The 24,511-nt window shown below is 43.2% G+C and overlaps 1 protein-coding gene and 2 pseudogenes across 1 annotated transcript in view; 2 read left to right on the top strand and 1 right to left on the bottom strand.

The window, feature by feature from the left end:
• PAK3 (p21 (RAC1) activated kinase 3) overlaps positions 1–24,511 on the bottom strand; it is a 385,994-nt gene that overhangs the window by 260,910 nt on the left and 100,573 nt on the right. The gene's annotated exons all lie outside the window — the stretch shown is intronic.
• On the top strand, positions 13,517–13,636 carry LOC134951042 (5S ribosomal RNA; annotated as a pseudogene).
• On the top strand, positions 18,511–18,630 carry LOC134952702 (5S ribosomal RNA; annotated as a pseudogene).

The following is a 24,511-nucleotide window of genomic DNA, read 5'->3' as shown; positions in this document are numbered from 1 at the left end:
TGATAAAACCCGTGGCGGTGGTGCCAGGCCCATCAGCCTTGGACCCACTTATTTAATTTAAACCAGCCCACCGCACGGGAACCTAACGGTGAGAGATTTATATTTCCACGCACGCACCAAGTCACTTTATTGCCTGTTTTTGCACAGAGACCTCAACCATCACTGCACTTTAATCAGGTCTAAGGTGACCAGTCGTGGCACTCACCAGGAAACTATCCATTGTGGTAGTATCCCCTCGGCAGGATCCTATATATCAGTTGATCCGGTACATAACTGGATGCACGAGTCACTTTGTTTTATTGTTAATGGAAAATGTACACTTGTTGCCTGTTTTTAACTCAATAAAAATTGCCTTTTATACATTGAGTTATATGTATCAGTAATACTGTCCTTATAGAGATATTTGGCATTTGATACAAGGTATCATTCGTTGAGATATATTTGTAATCATCTTTAAAAGACCAAGCGCCAGGGGTACCCTCTACAAAACTCCAGGAGTCCAGAGGACTCGTCTAGCAGAGATTGACATAGCGTTTATTCTGGAACCCAGTAAACTAATGTCTCTTTGAGCATCCCTCATATATAAGACAGCATCCTTTATATGGCCTAGGGTCAATAAAATGGTATCCTTATCTAGGGTTTCAATCTCCGCCGATAAGGAATCTGTCCATGCTGCAACCGCGCTACAAACCCAGGCCGACGCAATTGCCGGTCTGAGTAATGTACCAGAATGTGTGTAAATGGATTTCAAGGTAATCTCCTGCTTGCGGTCTGCAGGATCCTTGAGGGTAGCCGTATCTTGTGATGGCAGCGCTATCTTTTTTGACAAGCGTGTCAACGCTTTGTCGACCTTAGGGGATGATTCCCACCATACCCTGTCCATTGGCGGGAAAGGATACGCCATAAGAATCCTTTTGGGAATCTGCAGTTTTTTGTCTGGAGATTCCCAAGCTTTTTCACATAATTCGTTCAACTCATGTGAGGAGGGAAAAGTTACCCCGGGCTTTTTTCCCTTATACATGTGTACCCTCGTGTCAGGGACAGGGGGTTCCTCTGTGATATGCAACACTTCTTTTATTGCAATAATCATATATCGAATACATTTAGCCACTTTCGGCTGTAACTTTACATCATCGTAGTCGACACTGGAGACCTAATCCGTGTCGGTATCAGTGTCTGCTATTTGGGATAGTGGGCGCATAGGGACAGACACGGGTTCACTCCCTGACTGTTCCTTAGCCTCAGCTTTGTCTAATCTCTTGTGCAATAAGTTCACACTAGCACTTAAAACATTCCACATATCCACCCAGTCAGGTGTCGGCACTGCCGACGGAGACCTCTCATTCATACGCTCCCCCTCCTCTCTCGGTGAGCCTTCTACCTCAGACATGTCGACACACGCGTACCGACACACCACACACAGAGGGAACCTCTTATCTGAAGACAGTTTCCCCACCAGGCCCTTTGGAGAGACAGAGAGAGAGTATGCCAGCACACACCCCAGCGCTGTATGACCCAGGACAAAAACACAATAATATTATGTTTACCCAGATAGCGCTGTTTACATATACAATATGCGCCAATTTTGTGCTCCCCCCCCTCCTCTTTAAAACCCTCTGTCTCCCGTGGTATAAGCAGGGGAGAGTCCGGGGAGCCTCCTCTCAGCGGTGCTGTGGAGAAAAAATGGCGCTGTGAGTGCTGAGGGAGAAGCCCCGCCCCCTCGGCGGCAGGCTTCTGTCCCGCTGAAAATTCTCAAAATTTGGCGGGGGCTCTTATATATGTACAGTGCCCAGCTGTACATATACTTATTTTTGCCAAAAGAGGTCTATATCCTGCCCAGGGTGCCCCCCCTGCGCCCTGCACTCTTACAGTGACTGCCGTGTGTGAGGTGTATGGGAGCAATGGCGCACAGCTGCAGTGCTATGCGTTACCTCAGTGAAGATCATGAAGTCTTCTGCCGCCTCTGAAGTCTTCTTTTCGTATCATACTCACCCGGCTTCTATCTTCCGGCTCTGCGAGGGGGGGGCGGCGGTGCGGCTCTGGGACGGACAGCGAGGGTGAGACCTGCGTACCAATCCCTCTGGAGCTAATGGTGTCCAGTAGCCTAAGAAGCAGAGCCTTGAAACTCACAGAAGTAGGTCTGCTTCTCTCCCCTCAGTCCCTCGATGCAGGGAGTCTGTTGCCAGCAGGCTCCCTGAAAATAAAAAAACCTAACAAATATACTTTCTGTCAGGAAGCTCAGGAGAGCTCCCTGAAGTGCACCCATCTCCTCTGGGCACAGTATCAAACTGAGGTCTAGAGGAGGGGCATAGAGGGAGGAGCCAGTGCACACCCAGACCTAAAGTCTTTCTTAAAGTGCCCATGTCTCCTGCAGAGCCCGTCTATCCCCATGGTCCTTACGGAGTCCCCAGCATCCTCTAGGACGTTAGAGAAAATATAATGAGCATGCATGAAACAAATAGAGGCTCAAGTTATATATAGATATATGTATATTTTTTAATCACTAACAGACACCTTTTAGTAGTGCATTTGTTTGTTTAACCTGATGAAGCTTGATATTGATTAGGTTGTGTGCAACACTTCCACTTCCATGGTTCTTCCCTTTTTCACACAATCTAGTTTTAAGGCACCAAATGCCTGTAATTTATCCAAGTGGCGACTATTATATTGCTGTTTATATAGATACACTGTTTCATCTAGATTGTTTGCACGTAAAATAAGTTATAAATATGGGACATAATTTTATTTATATGAACACTGGTTGGTGTCGTGGGGGGGGGGGGGTTTGGATCACCAGGAATCAATTATGCTTAAGGTGGCAACCGTACATACAGTGTTAGTCTCTCCCGTGCAGTGTATTATTTATTAACAGTTTCTTACATAGTGCAGCAAATTCTCTTGCGCTATACAACTGGACACAATTAGAAGACACAACTCGGTAAAAACAAACAGCCACAGAGGTAGGAGGGCCCTGCTCACAAGCTTACAATCTGTGGGGAAATAGGCATGGATACACAAGTATAGGTGCTCTCTATTGCACCAGATTGCAAAGGTTCAGTGTACAGTTTAGAGACAACAGGGAATAATTATTTCAGACCCTGGAAGAAAAGAGGAGTCTTTATAGTGTGGCAGCGCACAGGTTAAGACTGCAGAACCAACTGCAATTTCGCTGACACAAACACACACACACACACACACACACACACACACACACAAACTAACAGGAAGGGAACTGCAAACCAAGTATTCAGTCTTTGGGATCGGCTGGAATATGATGTCATAGTTTTACAGCTCCTTGGTGATTGGCCGAGCGGCTCAGCATCTGCTGAGAGCTGAAGGCTGCCTATTTGCCTGAGGTACAAACCTTTCACAGAGGGTTTGAATCACGGATGGTTGTCGTGACAACCTGAGTAGTGTCAGCTCCTGATAACAGAATAATGAGGTTGTCTGGTGGAGCAGTCTGAATCCCGGCCTTAAAGGACATGTAATTATTACTACATCTTGGAAGGCGCTGCTTTCAAAGAAACTAAATCCATGTATAATGCATTCGCCCCACAATGGGGAGCATGGAGGGATAGAGACCACTCATTTACATGTGCATCTGAATGGGCTGTCTGCACAAACAAGAGGATCAAAGTGAAATAATGTAATAACATAACTGTAATAAAACAGTAACATGCCTAGAAATAGGTTAGTTGGCTGATGAATTCACTGTAGCAATGGGGTAGAAATTGCATTTACAGTACTATACTTAAAACTGGCTACACACATTTACTACAAAATGGGTGGTATCCAATTATTTGCTAAAAATTATCGGGTATAAAAACATGGCAGTTTTTCACAATGTTTCATGATTTTTTGCAGATTTTTATTTGTGTGCAATCCTATTAGTATGCCCGAAAAAAATCCATTCTCATGCGAAAACACACAGGTTTGGTGAAACCTGTGTGTTTTTGCGTTTGCATCCCCAAAAAGCCAGCACTTGTTGGGGATTTTGTTTCGCCTGCCTGAGGCCTGTCTGATAACCTGCACCTGTGTGCTAGCTTTCCTGGGACAATAGGACAGCCTGGCGATAAGGGATAAAATAGAAAAACAAAATAGAGAAACAATAGAGATAAGGGATAAAATAGAGAAACACAAAATAGAGATAAGGGATAAAATAGAGAAACAACCTTTTGGTGGTGATAGGCTACGTACTATTTGAAAAAAAGGTGGTAAGGGTGAAAAAATGCTCCCATTTTAATATATATATATATATATATATATATATATATATATAAATAAAACTGTACAGTAGACTAGATATAAAGGTGAGGTAAAATATGTCAAGTATACATCCTGTTCTTGAAAATGATGTTTTCATTTATGTGAAAGGTGTCTCTACATTGTGCTGGTGAATTTGGAGTTGAGTCACGTTGATTAAGTCTGAACTTTGATTTGCGCCTCTCATAGGTATTTTTTGAATACAATACTGTAGGTCTCTTCTACACTGAGCAAAAACTGAAATTCCACCAAAATAAAGATGTCCACGGAAACTTTTTTGTTTAGAGTAAGTCCTCCATTAAGGCGGATTGGATGCAGGTTTTATAGAACATGTCACATGTTCTAGAACATATAGAGCTGGATTGATCTAGCTCATGCATGTCCAAACTGCGGCCCTCCAGCTGTTGTGAAACTACATATCCCAGCATGCCCTGACACAGTTTTGCTGTCAGAGAATGCTAAAGCTGTGTCAGGGCCTGCTGGGATGTGTAGTTTCTCAACAGCTGGAGGGCCGCAGTTTGGACATGCCTGATCTAGCTAGACTAGCAATTGATTGTTAGATAACAGGACACTGATCCCTGACTCAAAGCTGCTGATGTGTGTATGGTGCCCAACCTATAACATTACTTATCCGATCTCTGGCTCAGAGCTGTGTGTGTGTGTGGTGCCCAACCTCTAGCCATACTGCTCTGTTCCTTGGTTCAGAGCTGCTGGAGTCTGTGGTACACAACCTCTAACATTACTGCTCCGATCCCTGGCACAGAGCTGCTGGTGTGTTTGTGGTGCCCAGCCTCTAACATTACTGCTCCGATCCCTGGCACAGAGTGTGTTTGTGGTGCCCAGCCTCTAACATTACTGCTCCGATCCCTAACTCAGTGCTGTTAGTGTGTATGGTGCCTAACCTCTTACCAAATTGCTTTGATCCCTTGCTCAGAGCTGTTATTGTTTTTGTGGTGTCCAATCTCTAACAATACTACTCCACTCTCTTGCTCAGAGCATAGTACATCAGAAGTTATGTGCTCACACCCCAGGGGAATGTGGCTACTTTCCCTTTCACAGTCTGTGCCAATATAGAGAGATAGCTAATTGCAAGGTACAGTATGTACCTTGTATTGCACTAGGTACAATGAGTGCCCCAAGCCTGCATTCTGCAAAATGCCATGACCTGCTCAGCAATTCCAATCAGTATCTCCATATTACTGTATTGATCTAGCTACACCTTGCACTTCCCCACCTATACAGGTGCACTCATGCAAGCATAGGTGAATGATGTCACTTCACACCAGCATATATTTAGTGAGTTTAAACTAGGAGGTGCTGCAGAGAGAAGCTTCCTACACACATATGGCATTTGTTGCATGCAACATTAATTTCTAACGTAGTGGAGCCTTCTAGATGTGCAGCACTGGGACTTTAGTGACTATTAATTTTGCCCAGTGTGACAGTGTCATTTACTATGACAGCATTGTTCTATGGTCCATATTGGTCCTACAGTGACACCAGTCTGCAAAAAACACACACACCCATTTTCTCCACAAAACAGAGCTTTATGTCCTATGATAAAGCAGCCCCTGAGGTTTATATAGTGAAAGTACTGTTTGGTGGTGGGCCAGTGATATGTATTGGCAGACCCAAAATGATAAGAGATCAGAGTGACCTAATATAGTTGTGAGATGGTTTTACACATGGCTAAAGACCTAGTCATGGACCATGACAAATTCTTACAGCAGTCAATGCTCATTCACACTAATCTCTATTGGGTCAGAGTACTGTAATAAAAACATAAATAAGAATAATTTGTCAATTTATGCACTGGCAAAAAGTAACCACCCAACACGACATCCTTAAAGTTCAGTGCATCTCCACTAAAACTATTCTGTACATGGCCATTTTATAAGCTACTAGCTGGAGTACCCGGCGTTTCCCAGGATTTTAAGAATGTCTGTTTACAAAAATAAATGTAAATATTAAACACATAGTATAAATAACATTGTAGATAGCTGAATACCCGTGCTTCGCTACGGGATGATGATGGTAAATTAGAATGATAGTTTTTGTTAATTTACGTTGGTTGGAGATCTAGTATATAGGCATATCTTGCTTCCCTGACGCACTTTGTGTATTGGCCTGACCCCATTTTGGTCCCCCAAGGGACCCTGCTCTTCCCACTATACAACTCTCTAGTCTGTGGCTTCCTGCTGCCTCCATTCCCCTCCCCACATCATATCAGTGCCCCTGTGAAATTAAAGTTTTTTTTACAGTTTCTTATATAGCGCAGCACATTATGTATCCCCTGATATACTCTGTGCTGCTGGGGGACCGTGCAACTTCCACTATATAACTCTCAGAGTGTGGGTTTGCGCTACCCGCATTCCCCTCCTCACATCATGTCACTGGCCCTGTCACATGCAGCCTTGTCATCACTGACACATCATGCATGTCCTGATATAGTGTGTGCTGCTGGACCACCCCTAGGGGTGCTAGTGGTGTGTTACCCCCACAGTGTTTGTTCCCAGAGTGTAAGTCATATGTGTAGAAAGTTTGGTGTAAATTGCTTCAGGCATTTCAGAGTTATGCTGTCTGCTGAAAAACTCTGTGCTGCTGCCTCACCCCTAGGGGTGCTAGGGTTGTCTTCCCCCTACAGTGTTTGTTCCCAGATTGTAAGGCATATGTGTACCAAGTTTGTTGTAAATTGGTCCAGGCATTCGGGAGTTATGATGTCTCCTGAAATACTCTGTGCTGCTGTCCCACCGCTAGGGGTGTCTAACCCCCACAGAGTTTGTTCCCAGACTGTAAGTCAGATGTGTACCAAGTCTGGTGTAAATTGCTCCAGGACTTCCACAGTTTTGCTGTCTGCTGACATACTCTGTGCTGCTGTCCCATCCTTAGGGGTGCTAGGGGTGTCTGACCCAGACAGTGTTTTTTACAGAGTGTAAGTCATATGTGTACCAAGTTTGTTGTAAATTGCTGCAGGCATTCTAGAGTTATGCTGTATGCTGAAATACTCAGTGCTGCTGCCTCACCCCTAGGGGTGCTAGGGATTTAAAATTGTTTTAGTTGCCTCGGCCGTGTTTTAATACGCTCGTATGTAAAATTTCACACTCTTCGCTTGTAAACTGTGGATTTGTATAGAAAGACAGAAGGACAAATTCAAATTTTTAAATATTAGAGGGGTGTAATATGGCTGACTGGCGGTCAGGAGACCGCTGGTCAGCATACAGACACCGGGATCCCGGCAGCATACCGACGTCGGGATCCCGGCGGGGAGGGGCGAGAGCAGCAAGCCCCTTGCGGGCTCGGTGGCGACCGGACACCCACGAGTGGAAATAGTCCCTGCTGATCGGCATGCCGACCATCGGGATAGTGAGGGGGCGGGATGTTGGGGGAGGTCATGTGACCGTTAGTCTCCCGGTCAGGGACGGTTCTAGCCCATTTTGCGTCCCGGGCGGGAAATAGGGGCATGGCTTCATACAGGGGGCATGGTCAGTTACTCCCCCTGTACAGTAGAGTAGAACCACTGAAATGCTGTGCGGTGCGCGATGACGTCATTGCGCACCGCACAGCAAAGGTCCTCTCCACGAAGGGAAACTAGACGCGTCATCGCGCACTGCACAGCAAAGGTCCTCTCCACGAAGGGAATTAGATGCTACGCGTCTAGTTCCCTTCACAGTGGGACACAGCGGGCAGCGGCAGCGGTACACAGCGGGCAGCGGGGGGCACAGCAGTAGCGAATCTTGACATGGTGCGGCGCCCTCCGGAAGGCGGCGCCCCGGGCAAAAGTCCTGCTTGCCCGTGGCAAGATCCGCTACTGCTCCCGGTCACATGAATACCACCCATATTAGAGATGTACATAGCCCCTTATTTTACTCAATGACAATGCACTGCTAACTTCCACAGTAAAAGTAATATTTACGCATTGGCTTATTCCTTAATAACATGGACAGCCTCTGAAAATATATTACTACTAAATAAAAACCTGTAGTTATACAGCAGTACTGGAATATATGCTAGCAGTAAAGGAGGGCACGTAGGGGGTCATTCTGAGTTGTTCGCTCGTTATTTTTTTCTCGCAACGGAGCGATTAGTCGCTAATGCGCATGCGCAATGTCCGCAGTGCGACTGCGCCAAGTAAATTTGCTATGCAGTTAGGAATTTTACTCACGGCATTACGAGGTTTTTTCTTCGTTCTGCTGATCGTAATGTGATTGACAGGAAGTGGGTGTTTCTGGGCGAAAACTGGCCGTTTTATGGGAGTGTGTGAAAAAACGCTACCGTTTCTGGGAAAAACGCGGGAGTGGCTGGAGAAACGGAGGAGTGTCTGGGCGAACGCTGGGTGTGTTTGTGACGTCAAACCAGGAACGACAAGCACTGAACTGATCGCACTGGCAGAGTAAGTCTCGAGCTACTCAGAAACTGCACAGAGAAGTCTTTTCGCAATATTGCGAATCTTTCGTTCGCAATTTTGATAAGCTAAGATTCACTCCCAGTAGGCGGCGGCTTAGCGTGTGCAAAGCTGCTAAAAGCAGCTTGCGAGCGAACAATTCGAAATGACCCCCGTAGTTCTACATTTTACCGATCACTGTATAGCTATAAAATGACTATGGAAGATATTCCTCATGACTATGAAAGATATTTCTTTGACAACTATATATCGCTACCTTGTAAGTAACATAAAAATGTGGATTTCTCTTGTTCGGTAATCATAGTGTGTTGAATATAGAGACAGATGGCTCTGATTGTGGTGTAGTCACTATTTGCATAATTACCTATTGTGGGACAAAAACTGCAACTTCACTCAGATCTGCTCAAAAAATAGCATTATGTGGGAACGGTGGGAACCTTAGGGTTTTTTTTTTTTTTTAATACATAGACAATGTGTATATTTTTCTGTAGCTTTTGATTCATTGTACATTTATTATCTAATGGGATTTCTGATTCTTTTCAGCCTTTGCAGGAAACAAAACAACAGCCTTGATCTCTTTAAGAAAACAATTATTTCAATATCTTGTAAACTATTTCAAGGCGTTTGCTGCCGCCTTGTCTGCCTCTTTATGCCAATGCCATGGCCATTTTCTTCAGAACTGAGACACTCACTTGCAGCGTTTTCTTGCGGTGGTGCAAACTGGTCTCGGAGAGTCTTTAGACACACAATAGGATGAAGGTTCTCAGTCATGCTGTGCGTCTTTAGGTGCAGCCGCTGTCAGCATCATGTCCGCAACATGCCCACCTCCCCGCCCCCGTTACCCAGGGATGCCGACATTTGTGCTGGTCCCTGGTAAAAGGAGGGGTGTGGTCAATGGGGGAGGCTTGGCCAGACCCCCTCCTTTAAATAAATAAAAACTATAGGTCGCGTGGCCGCGTATGCCGCACAGGGGTTCACTACGGCTGGCCGGCGGTCGGGCTCCCGGCGACCAGCATCCCGGCGCCGGGAGCCCGACCGCCGGCTTACCGACAGCTTGGCGAGCGCAAATGAGCCCCTTGCGGGCTCGCTGCGCTCGCCACGCTACGGGCACGGTGGCGCGCTACGCGCGCCACACTATTTTATTCTCCCTCTATGGGGGTCGTGGACCCCCACGAGGGAAAATAATTGTCGGTATTCCGGCTGTCGGGCTCCCGGCGCCGGTATACTGAGCGCCGGGAGCCCGACCGCCGGCAAACAGAAGACCACCCCCGCACAGAGGGTCGCTGGTGTCTAATCCAGCAGGCTGCAGGTGTAATCGCACCCCCACACAACGAGAGGACAGGCTGCAGCTGCCTCTCTTCCGCTCAGCACACAGGACTGAGCAGCGTGTGCTGGGCTGGGGAGAGAGGCTGTTGCAGCGGCAGTTAGTTCTCTCTCTCCCTGACCAAGTCTCTTCAACCGGGAAGGGGGAGGGGGGTAGCGGGCCCCAAGCCCCTTCAACAGGCCTGGGTAAAGAGTACCTGCTTCCCCTCCTTCTCGGCACCACTGCCGTTACTTGCTCACTGAATTCTATACACCTTACAACCAAATTTGTTCTGTGTCGTGGTTCAGTAACAATCTGGTCGCTTACGCAGTGAAACTCAGACATATGTGAAGTACTTAAAACATCAGCCAACTGCGTGTATATTGGCATTGGGTGTGGTTAACATGCAACTCATACTCTATACAGTATCTCTGGGATATACTGTATGTGTTGCTTGACATTAATATATAATGGTGGTTGCTCAATCAATCAATTTAAAGGTCCTTCACAGGTGCATGAAAGGAAGGGGTTAATCTAGACAAGAAGAACTTAAAAATATTCCCCCAGCACACTGCAAAGGAAGAGCAATGAGACCGAATACTACATGATAATAGAAATATAGAGATCTGGTTGCATATGTTTACAAGCCGCCAGGCCCTGTCAAGGCATCTCTGTTCTGACGGTCCCTAATGCTACGTAATAATAGCACCCACTCTGTGTCAGATCATTGCATATTGTTATGCTACATGATAATAGATCATACATTAATATATCCAAATTAAGTAACTAGCTCATCTGTTGGCACCCCAATATCCTCTAAATGGCACTAAAAGGACCAACACACCCTCCGAATGCTGGTCCTATCCATGTTTCTCAGAGCAATAATATAAAAAGATGGTTGCTCAATCAATCAATAAATTTAATGATCCTTCAAAGGTGCCTGAAAGGAATGGGTTATTAGGTAGTAATCAAATCTCATTGATGTTTTTCCTTTTGTTTGGCATTCAAAGATTTGGAGACAGTATGCTCTAGATCAGTGTTTCCCAACCTCGGTCCCCAAGTACCACCAACAGTTCATGTTTTCCAGGTCACCTAGCAATTGAACACGTGTATTAATTACTCACTGACACATTTTAAAACACCCACAGGTGGAGCAAATTATTTCACTTGCAATCCTGTGAGAAGACCTTCAAAACATGAATTGTTGGGGGTACTTGAGGATCGAGGTTGGGAACCACTGTTCTAGATTATATCATCTAGCATATGTGTGTGTGATGTCTCTATGGAAGCAATTGTAACAAATTCCACCACAACTCAAGGACAGTAAGCTCTTCAAAGACAAAAACATAACATTTTATAATGCAACAAATTCGTAGTAATCCTGTCACCAAGTGATGAAAGTAGTATAGAACAGAGATACTGATGAGTTACTAGAGAACATAATATCCATGTTACAGAAATAATTCAGTTGTCATGCTACAATGACAGGGTCAGTACTGCTAAAAATGGAAACATGTCAATCATCTCTCTGGATAGCACAATGGAACTTGAAATTTGTAAATATGACAATTGTCGACCACATCCTTATTTATGTGAAATAATATGGACCTGTCCAACAGTACAGTATTAATAAATTGTATTAAAATGGCAGCAATAGTACATACATTGCTTCATAAAATAGGTTTTCTGCATTATGCCTTATACAGTATCTGGACTCTACAAGGAAAAAGCAGAAAAGAACTGATTCAATGAATGAAGGTTATAAAGAAAAAAAGAGGAGAGTGCTGTGTGTTTAGGTGGCTAAAAAATATGATTTAGCAGAGTGTAGAGTGTTATTTGGGAACATATACCTCTGTGGATGGTGAGAGTGCTGGAAGGGGTCAGGGGCTTCTAGTGCCCTCTCCTGCTTTCAATCCATGCAGTACATGGGAGCAGTGACTTAGTGGAGATTTATCAATATGACCACAATGTCAGCACAAAGACATATCCTGTATACCGTGGCTGCTCATCACAGCAATGTAGGATGTCTTCGTACCGCAATGTGCCTGAACTACAGTCGCAAGAGAGGTACTGTGCAAATGTACCTTTCCCTCTACCCCCTCCGTTGTAGTTGCATCGGTGTGACCGGTCTTTAGGTCGACACTCATTAGGTCGACCACTGTTGGTCGACATGCATTACGTTGACATGGCAAAGGTCAACACACTAAAAGGTCGACATGAGTTTCTCACTTTTTTTTATTATTTGAACTTTTTCATATTTTACGATCCACGTGGACTACGATTGGGAATAGTAACCTGTACCGAGTGCAGCGGTAGCGTAGCGAGGCACCTTGCCCAACGCATGGAGAGCGAAGCGACTCATGCGAGTGCACATAGTGCACTAATTGAGGTTCCCGGTCACTTTACAAAGAAAACAACACCTAAAAAATATTAAATTTTCCATGTCGACCTAATGACCATGTCGACCTATTTCAGGTGTCGACCTAGTCACTGTCGACCAATAGTGGTCAACCTTATGACTGTCAACCTAGTTACTGTCGACCCTATGATCCACACCCATGTCCGTGGTGCATATGCAGAAAATTATAAAGCAGCTTGAGATGATGTGTTTTCTGGACTGCGCATGTCTGAGCCTGTAAGGTCGCTCATGCGCATTAATCAAATTTAGGGTCGATTCTAGGCAGTGTCGGAATGGAGCATGAAGGGCCCATCAGGGGAATTCATTAGTAGGGGCCCATATTTATGGGTTTGGCCAGTCTCCAGATGGGGTGTGGCCAGCTGCCACAGAGGCTTGGCTAACCATTAGAGAGTGCATGGTCAGGACCCCTTGATAAATATATATATATATATATATGAGTATGGATAGATAGGGGTACTGGCGACCAGCTGGTGTTTTTATATACCAAAATATTTAGCGGACTTGAGTATCATATATAAAGGACTGGATTGAGAAAAAACTCCTTTTTATGTAAAAGAGAAATAACAATTTATTTTATCAATAATAAAAAATATATATTTTACACTTGCTTTCTAAAAGATACATATAAAACCGATTCCTCTACAAATATAAAAAATGTATTAAAACGGATTATATAGTAAAAAGCAGTTGTATAAAAATATTTTAAGACATAAAATGGAAAGACATAAAAAAATATGTGGGGAAAACGAAGCGTACACTGAAACTAAGAATTCAGGAACACATCAGGAGCATCAAAAACAAGCTTGATACCCACCTTATCTACAGACATTTCATCTTGGAACATAATTCAAACCCAGAAGACTTATCATTTAAAGCAATCGAACACGTACAAATTGGAGAAAGAGGCGGAGACTTGGCGAATAAACTATCTCAAAGAGAAATGTTTTGGATCTACCAGCTCAACACGATGCACCCGGCAGGATTTAATGAGGGTTATGAAATTGCCCCCTTCCTATAAGGTCATTGTTTTATTATCACATTACCACACTAAATTATAAACTAATTGTATACGTGAGCATGAAAATAAAAATATTTGACACAAAAATGAGTGTTTTTTTCATAGCCAATAAGATACAGTCATACCACACTGGCTCCACGCCCAAGCCCGTCCGATCTTGGAAGCTAAGCAGTGTTGGGCTTTAATAGTACCAAGAGGGTGACCCCCTGGGAAGCTAAAGTACTGTAAAAAACTGGTCTACAAACACTAATGTGTCTGAATAAGATTCAATTATGCAATACGTATTTTTTATTAACTAAGCACATAATCAAGCACAGACTATTTTTTACTAATAAATGCACAAATATGATATATGATGTTTAAATAAATGCACCAACATATATAAATGTCTTCACAAGTGCACCTATCACATATATACATATATAGTATAATTTATGTAGACTCAAAAATAGCCATTCTCTGCTTATGAATAACATATGATAATATAATTAGATTAAACTGTCCGGTTTGCATTCTGCCATTCATTACAAGTAATTGCTATCTATCTAAATACAATGCCTTGCATCTAAAAGTGGACATACTATATGCCAGAAATGTATTAATAATCGTTTTTGAAATACCTAAAGCGCATCGATACTAATGAATATTTATTTCCCTTTATTTTATGTTACTGAGCAATACGTATGGAGAATTCATGTCCGCCCATAGGGACTCCTCTAAAATGGCTGCCGTTCAAACATTGAACTCTCCCAAACATCCTCACAACAAGGATAAACATCATGTGATTCCGGACATGTAAACCGGAAGTGGGGACTAAAACCATCCGAACTGCTAGGACGGAAGTGGGGCATGAAGCCCTGAACACCTCCTTTCAATAAGACGCGAAACCGGAAGTGGGGCGTCTGCACATGCGCACTCCAGAGACGCGAAACCGGAAGTGGGGCGTCTGCACATGTGCACCCAAGAACCGCCGAAACCGGAAGTGGGGCGGAAGTGCATATTCTCAATACAAACTTTACATGAAACTGTTTAAAATAAGTTATACTACTCGTTTTTTTGATCTAAAAACATGGAAAGCCTCTCCATGTCTTATCTAACACTGCTCCATCTTTGTTTCTTATGCTATAAATATGAATTGTATGTATGATACACCTTCTCAATACTAATTGACAGGAAGTGATGTCACAGCTAGTAACTCCTTATCAGTGGGTATATAAGCTCACTGGGATCATTCAGTCACTACCCCTTGATGAAGTCAGATAGACGAAACGCGTTGGGATCTCCTGTATGACCCTCCACCCTAAGTTAAGCTGTTTTTCAATAACTACTAATCCAAAAAAAAATTTTTTATGTCTTTCCATTTTATGTCTTAAAATATTTTTATACAACTGCTTTTTACTATATAATCCGTTTTAATACATTTTTTATATTTGTAGAGGAATCGGTTTTATATGTATCTTTTAGAAAGCAAGTGTAAAATATATATTTTTTATTATTGATAAAATAAATTGTTATTTCTCTTTTACATAAAAAGGAGTTTTTTCTCAATCCAGTCCTTTATATATGATACTCAAGTCCGCTAAATATTTTGGTATATAAAAACACCAGCTGGTCGCCAGTACCCCTATCTATCCATACTCATCTCAATTTTATACAGCATCTTACCAATGCTGTAAAACTGTTTAGGGGAAGGCTGACACCCTATTACTTACAAGGGAGTGTGTTTTTTTACATATAAATATATTTAATTTCAGGTGTTGTTTTCCCTCACACGTGGCGCTTCACTCCTATTTTTTATATTTAAGACTGGTCAATTGTTTAGCTGCCTGGTGCTGTGGTCTAAAAAAACACCCAAAAACATGTTCAGAATTAATGAACGTACCAACAAAAGAAATGATTGGTGCCAGAAAATATTTAGCGAAGACAAACTGACTGACATCCCAACTCCCTCCAGGGACTTAGATGATCTGTTTTGGGACATGGAGAGACTCTTAGTAAAAGAAATCAAAACATGGTGGGACATAAAAGGTTTGGAACATTACATCTCAGTCAACAGAGTACCGAGAGGACTGAGACTAGTGAAACAACCCACCATTGGAACATCAGATCCAGAGTTTATGGAAAAATGGGACTCTACCCTACACACTTGCTCAATAAATCTAATGAAATTATTGATCTCCGAGAGGAGAAAGAACGTATCCTCTATTGAGAAAGACATAAAGGATAAAGAAATTGAATTAGAACCTTATAAAACCAGAGGACTACAGAACTAACGAACTGGTTCTTAATAAGAAATTAGAACGCATAGAGGAAGAAGTCATACGGGGCAAAGAAAAGAAGTTTCTTCGTGACAAGGAGGACTATGACAATGGTAAAACAAAGAATTGGAGCAGATTCACCACCACGAATACATCTAATCGTGGGAACCAAGTGTGGAAAACAGTACCACACAGAGGCAGATCGAACACTAGAAATGACTCTCACCACACACAAAAGATCAAGACATATAATAAATATTCTACTTTACAAAGATTAAGATCAACGGACGAAAAGGTTTTTTTATCACCACGCCTAGGAGCCCGTCCAAAAAATACGTTCAGAGGCACGCTACAAGAAGAATCAACACATGCATCCCCTCTAAAAAGGCCCCACGTAGAAGAAGAGGAAAACGGGGCGGCAGGAGGGAAAGATTACAACACCAAAAGGAGGAATGTACAGCACTAGTCCCTGAAGAGCAGGGCATTTTCAACATTTCAAAGCATGTATTGACAAATTACGAAACTTCGTTATTGAGCAAAGGTCTATCATTTGCACCCACAGAAAAGCTGAATAAATTCGAGACATTCATAGACCTAAACAAATTTATCCGCAAGCTCACACTCAAAAGACACTTTGCACGTAAGGATAATGCCATCATCTCAAACTATGAAGAAGCATCAAGGTCTGGATTGAAACGCAAATCTAAATATTACCCGGTCGAATCAAAAGGCAACCATATCAGCATATTTTATGATCTGGTGAAAAAAGATTTATGCGACACTAATCTTGCACCAGTTGCAACAAAAAATCTCACTAACAGAGAAAAAGAGGCACTTAAGAAATTACAGAAAAATTCAGAAATAGTGATAAAACCGGCTGACAAAGGGGGGGGACTAGTTATCCTGGATCGAGACAACTATGTGAAAGAAGCTCATCGCTTATTAGGAGATACTATATCCTATGAACCACTACAGAATGATCCCAAGGATGCCTACATAGAAGAGTTGAGAATACTCCTCACACAAGGACTCCGGAATGGAAGCATCACGAAGGAAGAATTCCAATTCTTAATGCAATCTAGTCCCATAACCCCCATTTTTTACTATTTGCCGAAAATTCATAAAAACCTCTTGAACCCTCCAGGGAGACCTATTGTCGCGGGAATTGACTCCCTAACATCAAAACTATCTGAATATGTAGATGTCTTCTTAAACCCATATGTTAAGGAACTACCTTCCTATCTTAAAGACACCACTATGGTATTGAACCTGATGAAATCAGTTGAATGGAAGGACACCTTTTTATGGATCACATTAGATGTCCAGTCTCTGTATACGTGCATCGAGCATTCTAAAGGCATCAAGGCTTGCAAGGGTTTTTTAGACAAAGACCCCACCCTCACAATTACCCAAAGATCTTTTATCTGTGATGTGATGAATTTTATCTTGAGTCGAAACTATTTTAAATTTTTAGAGAGTTTTTATCTTCAACGCTGTGGGACCGCGATGGGTACGATATTTGCACCAAGTTTCGCAAACCTATTTATGGGACAATGGGAGGAACTTCATGTGTACAACACTCAATTTTATAAAAATAATGTGATCCTGTACAAACGCTATATTGATGACATTTTAATAATATGGGATGGCAGTCTGGAACTTTTTATGGAATTTTTTAATCTTTTAAAAATCAATGATATGAATCTTACCTTCACGTATAATATAAACAAAACCTCCATAGAGTACTTGGATCTTATACTAATAGGTGAAGGCTCATCAGTGGTAACCAGGAACTTCATCAAAGGGGTGGACAAAAATAGCTACCTACACTATCAAAGCAGCCACGCAAAGACATGGAAAGACAACATCCCTTATTCTCAGTTCCATAGAATAAAACGGAACTGTAGCAGGAAAGAGGACTGCAATGAACAGGTAGCCATCTACAGAAAACGCTTTGAGGGTAAGTCATACCCAAAATCAATTTTGGACAAGGCCACTGTAAGAACAAACACCTTAAGAAGGGAAGACCTCTTAGAATACAAAAAGAAGGAAGCCCCAAAGGAATCAACTGCATTCATTACCACGTTCAATCAACATGAGAATCATATCAAAACATCCCTCAGGGAACATTGGAAGATCTTGCTTATGGATCCTGTACTAAAGGAAATTCTCCCGGAAAAACCACAGATAGTATTCCGTAAATCTAAAAGTCTCAAAGACCACCTTGCACCGAGCATGCTATGCAATACCAATAAGGAAAGAACTACTCAAACATTTATGAAGTGCACGGGAGCATTCAAATGCGGACGATGCAACATCTGCAAATTTCTAAACCCAAACAGAAAAACTTTTTTTGACTCCGGAGATACCAAAGAATTCAAGATAAAAGAATTCCTCAATTGCAACAGCAGCTCAGTCATTTATTTACTGGAATGTACATGCAAGAAGAGATATGTGGGGAAAACGAAGCGTACACTGAAACTAAGAATTCAGGAACACATCAGGAGCATCAAAAACAAGCTTGATACCCACCTTATCTACAGACATTTCATCTTGGAACATAATTCAAACCCAGAAGACTTATCATTTAAAGCAATCGAACACGTACAAATTGGAGAAAGAGGCGGAGACTTGGCGAATAAACTATCTCAAAGAGAAATGTTTTGGATCTACCAGCTCAACACGATGCACCCGGCAGGATTTAATGAGGGTTATGAAATTGCCCCCTTCCTATAAGGTCATTGTTTTATTATCACATTACCACACTAAATTATAAACTAATTGTATACGTGAGCATGAAAATAAAAATATTTGACACAAAAATGAGTGTTTTTTTCATAGCCAATAAGATACAGTCATACCACACTGGCTCCACGCCCAAGCCCGTCCGATCTTGGAAGCTAAGCAGTGTTGGGCTTTAATAGTACCAAGAGGGTGACTCCCTGGGAAGCTAAAGTACTGTAAAAAACTGGTCTACAAACACTAATGTGTCTGAATAAGATTCAATTATGCAATACGTATTTTTTATTAACTAAGCACATAATCAAGCACAGACTATTTTTTACTAATAAATGCACAAATATGATATATGATGTTTAAATAAATGCACCAACATATATAAATGTCTTCACAAGTGCACCTATCACATATATACATATATAGTATAATTTATGTAGACTCAAAAATAGCCATTCTCTGCTTATGAATAACATATGATAATATAATTAGATTAAACTGTCCGGTTTGCATTCTGCCATTCATTATAAGTAATTGCTATCTATCTAAATACAATGCCTTGCATCTAAAAGTGGACATACTATATGCCAGAAATGTATTAATAATCGTTTTTGAAATACCTAAAGCGCATCGATACTAATGAATATTTATTTCCCTTTATTTTATGTTACTGAGCAATACGTATGGAGAATTCATGTCCGCCCATAGGGACTCCTCTAAAATGGCTGCCGTTCAAACATTGAACTCTCCCAAACATCCTCACAACAAGGATAAACATCATGTGATTCCGGACATGTAAACCGGAAGTGGGGACTAAAACCATCCGAACTGCTAGGACGGAAGTGGGGCATGAAGCCCTGAACACCTCCTTTCAATAAGACGCGAAACCGGAAGTGGGGCGTCTGCACATGCGCACTCCAGAGACGCGAAACCGGAAGTGGGGCGTCTGCACATGTGCACCCAAGAACCGCCGAAACCGGAAGTGGGGCGGAAGTGCATATTCTCAATACAAACTTTACATGAAACTGTTTAAAATAAGTTATACTACTCGTTTTTTTGATCTAAAAACATGGGAAGCCTCTCCATGTCTTATCTAACACTGCTCCATCTTTGTTTCTTATGCTATAAATATGAATTGTATGTATGATACACCTTCTCAATACTAATTGACAGGAAGTGATGTCACAGCTAGTAACTCCTTATCAGTGGGTATATAAGCTCACTGGGATCATTCAGTCACTACCCCTTGATGAAGTCAGATAGACGAAACGCGTTGGGATCTCCTGTATGACCCTCCACCCTAAGTTAAGCTGTTTTTCAATAACTACTAATCCAAAAAAAAATTATTTTATGTCTTTCCATTTTATGTCTTAAAATATTTTTATACAACTGCTTTTTACTATATAATCCGTTTTAATACATTTTTTATATTTGTAGAGGAATCGGTTTTATATGTATCTTTTAGAAAGCAAGTGTAAAATATATATTTTTTATTATTGATAAAATAAATTGTTATTTCTCTTTTACATAAAAAGGAGTTTTTTCTCAATCCAGTCCTTTATATATGATACTCAAGTCCGCTAAATATTTTGGTATATAAAAACACCAGCTGGTCGCCAGTACCCCTATCTATCCATACTCATCTCAATTTTATACAGCATCTTACCAATGCTGTAAAACTGTTTAGGGGAAGGCTGACACCCTATTACTTACAAGGGAGTGTGTTTTTTTACATATAAATATATTTAATTTCAGGTGTTGTTTTCCCTCACACGTGGCGCTTCACTCCTATTTTTTATATATATATATATATATATATATATATATATAGGAACTACTGCTAGTGCATGCATGATAGTCTGTTGCTCAGGTGGACTTTAATTATAGATACTGTACCCTGCATGTTGGTTAAGGGAGTGAAATTACATGTGTACAGTGTATAATATATTTGTATAGTTGGAAGATTGAGGACCTGATTCAGAGATGGACGCAGAGGTCTGCATACACAGCCAGATCTGCATCCATCTCCTCACTTGCTGGGGGCCACCCAGCACAGGGCAAGGCCGACCAGCATGTGTGACAGACTGCCTCCCGATGCATTCACGCATCTAATTAAGGTTGCACTGTCAGGCGGTCCACTGCCATCTTTTTAATCGGAGTGGGAGTGAACAAAAATGCACGGTAAGTGCCCATATCGTAGGTGCCACCAACACATTAACCCATAGCTCACAATTTTAATTTCTCAACCAGTTAGTTCAATAAGGTATTACCCACATGAGGATAATTCATGGCAATCCCTTGGCAGATGTAGGCAATTTGCCAAGCGTTGAGGGTTCCACTTTTAAATCCTGTAGGTATCCGTAAACTGGTACAGAATGAGACAAGACTCAGTCGGATGAATGGTTACTGGAGTCAGTTAAGAGAAAGAAGCTTGACGTGTTTCTCCAGGCAGAACAGCACCCAGTTTCCTCAGAAGCAACTGAAGAACGCTCTGCAAATTGCCTACATCTGCCAAACTATTGTGAGATTACGAAAGTCCTGCTGCTAGTGCATTGCTATCAGTGGTGGTGATAATAATAATAATAATAATAATAATAATAGAGAGAGAGTGTTGTTGGAGCATTTTTTTATGTTGTAGTAAATGTTGTTATATTTTATGATCTCATCCGTCTACTTTCACATTGTATTTGGTGAGATAAAACAAGCAACAGCGCTGGTAAACTATCTATTTTCTTGTAACAGTGGTTGAAAAAGTAGATTTATGGTAAGAATTTACCTTTTTTGAAATCTCTTTCTGCGAGGTACACTGGGTTCCACAGGGAATAACATTGGGGTGTAGAGTGGGATCTTGATCCGAGGCACCAACAGGCTAAAAGCTTTGACTGTTCCCAGAATGCACAGCGCCGTCTCCTCTATAACCTCGCCTCCGTGCACAGGAGCTCAGTTTTGTTAACTAGTCCAATGCAGTAGCAGGTAAAAGAGACGACAACCGTTAGTAGCCACGTTCACCACATTCTCACGACAGGTGACGGTATCAGCGGCTAATGCCATATAAACCCAAAGAAGCTAAGTGCGTCAGGGCGGGCGCCCTGTGGAACCCAGTGTACCTCGCAGAAAGAGATTTAACAAAGGTAAGTTCTTACCATAATCTCCTTTTCTGCAGCGGAGTACACTGGGGTTCCACAGGGAATAACATCGGGGATGTCCTAAAGCAGTTCCTCATGGGAGGGGACGCACTGTAGCGGGCACAAGAACCCGGCGTCCAAAGGAAGCATCCTGGGAGGCGGAAGTATCGAAGGCATAGAACCTTATGAACGTGTTCACTGAGGATCACGTAGCCGCCTTGCACAATTGTTCAAGGGTCGCACCACGGCGGGCCGCCCAAGAAGGTCCAACTGACCGAGTAGAATGGGCCTTGATAGTAGCAGGAGCTGGACGACCAGCCTGTACATAAGCATGTGCAATCACCATTCTAATCCATCTGGCCAGGGTCTGCTTGTAAGCAGGCCAGCCACGTTTGTGAAAACCAAACAGTACAAAGAGAGAATCAGACTTTCTAACAGAAGCTGCATCTTCACATAGATACGGAGAGCCCGTACCACATCCAAAGACCGCTCTTTGGAAGACAATTCAGGAGAGACAAAGGCCGGAAACCACAATTTCCTGATCAAGGTGGAAAGAAGACACCACCTTAGGTAGATACCCGGGACGCGTTCGAAGAACCGCCCGGTCCAAGTGAAAAATCAGATAAGGGGACCTACACGACAAGGCACCCAAATCCGATACCCGTCTAGCAGAGGCAATAGCCAGCAGAAACAAGACCTTAAGAGAAAGCCACTTAAGGTCTGCAGATTCAAGAGGTTCAAACGGAGACTCTCGCAAAGCCTCAAGAACCACCGACAAATCCCAAGGAGCCACAGGCGGGACGTAAGGAGGTTGAATCCGTAACACACCCTGAGTGAATGTATGAACATCAGGCAGAGTCGCAATTTTTCTCTGAAACCAAACCGACAAAGCAGAAATATGAACCTTGAGGGAGGCCAGACGATGACCGAAGTCCAGGCCCTGTTGTAGAAAGGCCAAAAGTTTGGCCGTACTAAACTTGTGTCATGATTGTTATCCGCGCACCAAGCAAAGTAGGAATTCCAGACCTTATGGTAAATCCGAGCAGAAGCTGGTTTCCGGCCCTTCAACATGGTTTGAATGACCGCCTCAGAAAATCCTTTGGCCCTTAGTACCGAAGCTTCAAGAGCCACGCCGTCAAAGCCAATCTGTCCAAATCCTGATATACACAAGGGCCCTGAACGAGGAGGTCTGGGCGCTGTGGAAGTAGAAGGGGATGCTCTATCGATAGACCCTGAAGGTCTGAGAACCAATGCCGTCTGGGCCACGCTGGGGAAATCAGAAGCAGGAGTCCTCCTTCTTGCTTGAACTTCCTTATTATCCTAGGCAGAAGTGACACCGAAAGTTCCATGGAATTGCCAGTGCGTCCACGAACGCAGCTTGAGGATCCCTTGTCCTTGCTCTGAAGACCGGAACCTTGTGATTGTGTCGAGACGCCATCATGTCTACATCTTGGAGACCCCACTTGTCCACTGAGAGTTGAAATACTTCTGGATGGAGGCTCCACTCTCCGGCGTGTACGTCCTGATGACTGAGGAAGTCCGCTTCCCAGTTTAGGACCCCCGGAATGAACACTGCCGATATGGCTGGCAGATGGCGTTCCGCCCACTGAAGAATCCTTGATACTTCCCTCATTGCCATGCGGCTTCGAGTGCCACCTTGATGATTTATGTACGCCACCGTGGTGGCGTTCTGACTGTACCTGAACAGGCCTGTTCTGTAATAAATGCTGGGCCAAGTTCACAGCACTGAACACCGCCCGCAGCTCCAGAATGTTTATCGGGAGGAGAGACTCCTCCTTGGTCCACCGACCCTGAAGGGAGTGTTGCTCCAACACCTCGCCCCAACCTCTCAGACTGGCATCCATCGTCAGGAGGACCCAGCTGGAGATCCAGAAGGGACGACCCCTGCTCAATCGATGGTCCTGCAGCCACCAGCTCAGTGACAGACGGACCTCCGGAGACGTGGAGATCATTTGAGACCTGATCCGGTGAAGCAGGCCGTCCCACTTGGCTAGAATCAGTTTCTGTAGAGGGCAGGAATGGAATTGAGCGTACTCCACCATGTCGAAAGCCGACACCATGAGACCTAGCACTTGCATCGCCGAGTGTAGCGACACTTGTGGATGAGATAGGAAGCATTGAATCCTGTCCTGCTTTTGTGATCTACCTAGGAGGAATAATAGCGCGCGCAAAAAAGGGGCGTGGCATAACAAAAAAGTGGGCGTGGTATAACAAAAAGTGGGCATGGTATAACAAAAAAGGGACGTAGCCTTGCTGCACAGTGTCATGACTGCCTCACACGAAATAACACATTGGCCCCCACAGGTAAAAACCTCAAACACATATGCTCCCACAGTGCCAGATACACACATGCCCCCACAGTGCCAGATATACCCCCACAGTGCCAGATATGACCCCACAGTGCCAGATACAGATATGCCCCCACAGAGCCATGTGCCCACAGTGCTAGATATGCCCCCACAGTGCCAGATTATAGATATGCCCCCACAGTGCCATGTGCCCACAGTGCCAGATATGCCCCCACAGTGCCAGATATGACCACACAGTGCCAGATACAGACCAGGACCGTAGCCATAGGATCCGGCAAGCCAAAATGGACGTAGTAGAAGCCTCGACCGCCAGAACACCAGCATCAGAAGCCGCCTTCTTAATGTAATGAGATGCTGTGACAATGGGCCTAATTCTGAGTTGATCGCAGCAGCAATTTAGTTAGCAGTTGGGCAAAACCATGTGCACTGCAGGGGAGGCAGATATAACATGTGCAGAGAGAGTTAGATTTGGGTGGGGTGTATTTAAACTGAAATCTAAATTGCAGTTTAAAAATAAAGCAGCCACTATTTACCCTGCACAGAAACAAAATAACCCACCCAAATCTAACTCTCTCTGCAAATGTTATATATGCCCCCCCTGCAGTGCACATGGTTTTGCCCAATTGCTAACAAACTTGCTGCTGCGATCAACTTAGA

Source organism: Pseudophryne corroboree, chromosome 8, assembly GCF_028390025.1.
Source record: "Pseudophryne corroboree isolate aPseCor3 chromosome 8, aPseCor3.hap2, whole genome shotgun sequence".
NCBI lineage: Eukaryota > Metazoa > Chordata > Amphibia > Anura > Myobatrachidae > Pseudophryne > Pseudophryne corroboree.
Note: the sequence above shows the minus strand (reverse complement) of the source record. Positions and strands in the feature narration are given on the sequence as shown.